Genomic DNA, 6186 nt, shown 5'->3' with positions numbered 1-6186 from the left:
TGAACATGACTGAAATCACTAGTGGATTATTATTTCATACAGGGATAACATCACCCCCTCAACCCTTATCTCTTTCACATCCAGTGACTAATCTTCCTTATCGCAGCTTCACACTGGGAACCCCACCCTCGTGCGCCAGTGACTGTGAAAACCCTCTGTCTGCTTCCTGGAATATACTGTGAACGTTAGAAGCATAAACTAATGTATACTCCATAGTCCACTGTAAATTATATTAATACTTCTATATACAACTTACGCATCACACAAAACACGTGAATTCGGCGAACCCCGATTGGCCTCTGACCCTTGCCATGTTGATTACCAGCAGGTTTTTTCCCCCCCTCTCCTACAAGTCTGCTTTTGTAAAACAAAGACAAAACACCCCCCCCCCCAACTGCCTCTTCCTTCTTGTTCAGCCTCAATTAACTTTAGACCGAGAGCTTTCAGAAACACAGTCCCTGTGTAACCCTGATTTTTACTTGTCATTCAATAGTAAACTAATTGACTTTTACAAAACAAGACAAACAGCTGCAGAGGTGGAGCAGCAAACAAATTTGTAATTTTCTCCAACAAAACTGCCAATTATCTGTGAAGGTAAACTGACTGGCCATAGCATTTGTCCTCCAGTAGCCTGTAAACACACATCTCTCTTCAGCTGTTCAATTACCTTACTGAAGCCCTTTTTCCATCTCACAGCACTTTTACTTAAATTGCTGCTGAAGGATTGCTCTGCCAGAACTTCTGCTCTGTGTGTCACCAGGGTGTAGCAAGGGATTCAAAAATAAAAGACTCAACGTCGCCACTGCGCTATCTTAGTCATGGGATATTGTTCCAGGCGGCAGAAGAGGCTATCCAAATCGAGGAGAATGAGACCCAACTCGTTTTCAGGAATCTCTCTTATCTGTATGCAGTAATCCCAAGACTTAGAAGGTGCATTTGCACACCAAATGAAAAGAAAACGAATATTAGGCAACACACCGCCTAGTTGATGATGCCCTTTCTGAACTCAGAGGCCTGCGATCTCACCACACTCCGTACTCCCCTACTCAAAAACAACTCCACAGAGTTTCTCGTCCTCCCAAAAGAGCCATGTTCAAAACCAAATTTAACTGATCTGTCCTGACCAGCTTTCTGGGGCTTATCGTGTGGGAGTTGGATTTTAGTGTGAAGCATGAAAGGGAAGATAAAGGGGAAGAAGAGGGGAAGAGAGGGAAAAAAAAAAAAAAAAGGAAACAAAAAGGGAAAAAAAAAAAGGTGGTAAAGAACAAAACATCAGATCACGTAGAGGTTTTACTCAGGTCACATCTGTTATGTTGTGATGAACAAGCCCAGAGCCACTGCTCAGGCACAACTTAGCCTAGAGAGCATTTAGATAAAAACTCTATGCTTGACATCACTCTGGTGTTCGGTTTCAACGCCACGTAACGGTGCCCAATACCCCAAACGGCGTCTTTAGTACATTGCTCCAGCAGAACCCACCAAGCCCTTGCAAATAAACTATTTCACTTACTGCTAATTCCAACCTAACTGTATCAAAATGGTTTATTCTGTCATATGCCACAAGGTAACCTGTTCAGTAACGGCATGCTGTGTTGATAAAAGAACTCAGTTATCTTTAATTACTTTACTTGCTGGGTTTCAGCTGAGTTTGGAAGGGGGGTGGGCAAAAAAATTAAAATCAAAGATGATGAAGTTTAATTGCCAACAATCATCTTTCAATGACTGAACTCCGTCCGGTAAAGATGCAATCCTCATGAAAACAGAAATCAGCCTTCAAAGCCATTTTTATTATGGTTCTTTCCATTCTCTTCATACACCACATCCTGACACGAGATACCTTCTGCAGAAAGACACGGTTATGCAAACATGCCAAGTGCGGTGTGTCAAGATGCATGGGATGACAACTCTGAAAAATGAAAGATGAATTTTGGAACCACCAAAACAGTAGCAATCCTCTGGGAAGAGAGCAACAGAAAAGGAAAAGCAGACTGGATGCTGTGCAGAGATAAGAGAAGCAAAGTTTGTACATAAAGATGTATCACCAAAGTACCACTGATTACAAGAGAAATTACGTTTTCAGCAGTAGTACTTCAGAATGGATGAAGTTCTGCAAATAAGTAGTCAACAAGTCATTTTTTTTGATAGAAGGGGAGGGATGATATTGCCAATTCCTTCTGAAAGCGAGGTCTATTCATAAAAGGTGCAACACTGATTTTGATACAAACACAGTTTGTGCTGTAAGGATTTCTAGACAATGTTCAAGTTTTATTTTTACTGGGACTGCACGTGTATTTCCTTCAGTGAAGGAACACCATCGCACAAATACCAGAAGTGCTTCAGGAGGCGGCTGAAGTCACCCAGCAGAACAGCTCTTCAAAACTTCAGTGGAACATGTTTCCTTTCAATGCTCAGTTTGAAACTTCACAGCATAATCTATTTTAAGCAAAGCAAGCTATACTTAAATCTCTTGTTTAAACACATAAATGTGAAAGTCTTGCAAAGGTGACAAAACAATCCCTTGGAGTACGTAATAATTTAAAGTGAGAGCATGGATTTAGATGCAAGATTCTGGGAAATTAGAAAAACAAAAAAAAACCCCAGTAATTATGCTAACATCCTTTCATACAATATTTCTAGCATTTTATAGCAAAACTACATTAGATTGACCTTCTTCACGCTATTGGAACAACTACCAAGGCAGCAAGTTATCACATCTGCATCCTTCTACCTATTCACATTGAAAACCAGTCAGTTCTTCAGTACAAGCAATAGGGGAAAAAAATCCCCAATACATGTTCGATTAATCATTACACTACTTATTTCCTTGCATTTCATTTCTCAGTTTTTTCTTAGCTCCTCCACAGAAAGCTGCAACCTGTGACTCAATTTCCACAAAAGCTTTCAGAGTCTAAAGGAAGCACGTGCTAGAGCGCAGCAAGCCAGTACTGTGTCTTGGCCTCTAGGCAGCAGGATGGGTTTCTCTCATAACAGGTTTCCAGTTTAAAAACAAACACCCACACACCCCACACACAAAATTGCTTCTGTTGTTATATACAACTAAACTACAGACAGCAGGTTTGTAAAGATAATGGTTTTAATCCCTTCAGGGTTGGGGTAATTGTCAATGTTGTGCCTTCTGATAATTCTTAAAATAATTTTTAAAAGCTGCTATACAAACAGTGAATTCATGAGAACTAACAACAATATCTGCCATAGATACACCCAAAAAACTTTGATAATCAGATCATTCATTAATCAAAAGCTTACCGTTTCTAGTAACACAGTATACCTTTACTAATCTGCACTTTTACAACCTGTTTGCTAACAGACTAAGGCAAATTAATTTCTCCAACAGCACTGCAGTGAACTGGTTCTGCCACCAAAATATCAATCAGATAAAAGGTGTTCTTTGATGCCCAGAAATAAACGCAATCAAGAAAGACAAACTCAGCACAATATAGAAGACTGAAGTGTGCAGTTATTTTAATTAACTACATCATTCAAGCACACTAAGAAGCAAACCCACTTCAACCACTTAAGCAGCGCAGGTATTTTGCTTCATTGAATACTTTCCTAAATTTCATGAACAGTTTTTGGAATAATTATCTAATGAATTATGAGAGACCCACATCAGCTGTGCAAATCACATGCAGATAGAGAACTCTATTCACATTCCCTTTTGCAAGCTTACAAAAAGGGCAGCGCTTTAGGTTTCATCCAACGAAGAGGCGGGAGAACTTTCATACTAAAATTACTTCAGTAACTCCATCCTGGGAAAATTATTTATATGGAGGAAGGGTAACTAGCCTCTTCCAGGAGAACCCAGCTCTGAGAGGTAGCTGTGGAAAAACAAGACTCTGAGGAAAGACAAAGAATACAGGACTAACAGTGGGTTGTTCCGCAGCTTCCATACGGACACATCTATCTTGCTGACTCAATTTAAAAAAAAGATGGTATCTCGTTACCTTTTAAAAAATTATCAACGAGATTATACAGGACTTCTTCCCTGCAACCATTCCTCTCCTCTTACTCAAAGAGCTTCAACTTGAAGTGAAGACTTACTGCAATATATTGGCTGGGTGCTACAAGGGAAGGCGAGGGGAGGAAGACACACCGCAGAAGTACCTTTCATCATTGTAAAAGCTGGGAAGCCTTTAGTCGGAAGCCTTTAGTCAGAAGCCTATTAATTTCACTAGCAATTTCATACTGCTACAAGTCTTTCTCCATGAGTTAAATGCAGACTAGGAGGTAAAAGTGTAATTCTGAAATTATTCTGTTTAAAAGAGACGTTTAATAAAAGGCTTAGTCAGAAACAATGAACTGTGGTAACAAACATACTGTGAAAAACTCAAATATGTTTACATTAGCTGTTTGGTTTACTATAGCACAATTAAAACCTACTAATGTATCTGAGACAAAAAAAAATAATAGGTCATAATAACAACGCTTTGACTGAATTCTTTTGCCAAGAATTTTAAGCCTTTTACATTACTTTTTGCCTTCTAGTGTTGGGTGACCTTAACAGTTTCTTTCAGTAACAAGAGTCAGTTTTGCCTCTATTACAAACTAATACCACGCTAAATTGAAAGTCAAAAGATGACAGACTGGGGTCAATTTTCTCAAGTGTGTAACTACCACTGAACATACCATACATGCACGTCTCGGGAAACCTTCAACAAATTAAGCCAGGATCAACAAGTTGAACAGGATTCAGTCACTACTTTGATGTGAGCTTCTTTTACGTTTTATTATCCTCTTTATGGATAGTTTTACATTCCATCCCAGTAGTATTTCTGCTCATCTACTTATTATTTCACATGACTAATTTTCATGCTACTACATTCATGAGGGCCTAGCATGACTGACTCCGCTTTGCCAACATGCAATTGGTTACTTCAAAATACTTCCCTCGTTGCAGATGGAGGCACATGGCAAGTCCTTCCTTCAAACAGCCAGGGAAGATCAGCTGCCTTGTCTTTTACAAGGGGAAAAGCGGTAGCTCCTTCACAGTGCTTTCGGCGGTGCCCAAACCAACACAAGCACCCTGGTACGTGTCCTTCACCGATGTCATTACCAGCAACAGTGACTCCTGTATTTGCTAAATTATATGCTTGCCACTGAAAAAGATGTTCCGGTGCAGCTACTCTGTTTAATATTAATTTGATAAAGGGTAAGCACAATTTTTATACAGATAAAAAATAATCTAAAGTTCTCTGAAATCATCAAATTCAAGCACATAATGTGCACGGTGTATGAACGCGCTGCCTCCTCTCTCCCCTTCCTTCAACAACTATTTGTGTGTTTTATCGTAAGTGGAAAAGTAAACTTTACAGAAGGTGAAGCACGAGGTGCTAACACAACAAAAGACGTTTTCCCCAATGCTTCTGATGTACCACTAGTATTACGGCCACAGCAAGCCAGATGAGTGACAACTTCTCTTTCATGTATGGACAAGACCACAAGGTGCTGCCCAGCAAGCCGGATGGTAGAAGCTATGCATAAACAGGTATTTATGAGTGCGTCAGTACACGCAAACAAAACAGTCGAGATGATAAAGATGACTGTATACGTTGCCAAAAGGTTTGATCTTCAGCTAAGTAGAGATTTTGTGGTCTAGAGAACTCTTTCCTCTGCTTGTACGACCTGTGTACTTGAAACTATAAATTACGTATTTCTCTTTGTGAAGGAAGTACATACTTAATTCAAGCATAAAAGCAACTGTCAGATCACAGAAAGGTTTGTCAGGTGCCTTCAGGAGCAAGCACCGAGATTGAAATTCTCAGGAAACACAGGTTGAAATACATATTTCGAGGTCAGCACTTTACTTCCAGCCAAGAACGACACTCCAAGTAGCAGCCTAGGAATGCTTTGCTAGCCTAAGCATAAAGCCTGGCAATTTCAAGCCAGGTCTTCACTGACCAACTTTGTAAAGCCACCTGCCTCTTTAGTTGGTACAGAGCCTATAAAGTAGCTTTATCTTCTTATGAGTAGTAATTAAAGGCCAGAAAATTATACCACGGCTACTCTCACTCCGTCTCTTTCCACATAAACAGTTTGAGTCCAGAGAGCAAGCAAACTGACTACTTGTGTTAACCTTTAAAGCCTCCGCGATCCCGATCTCCTGGAAAGCAAAACTAAGTAACGGATCGTACAGAGGGCCTGACCGTGTAATTAGGAAAAAAAGAA

This window comes from Egretta garzetta, unplaced genomic scaffold, assembly GCF_000687185.1.
Source record: "Egretta garzetta isolate BGI_Z169 unplaced genomic scaffold, ASM68718v1 scaffold542, whole genome shotgun sequence".
Lineage (NCBI taxonomy): Eukaryota > Metazoa > Chordata > Aves > Pelecaniformes > Ardeidae > Egretta > Egretta garzetta.
Note: the sequence above shows the minus strand (reverse complement) of the source record.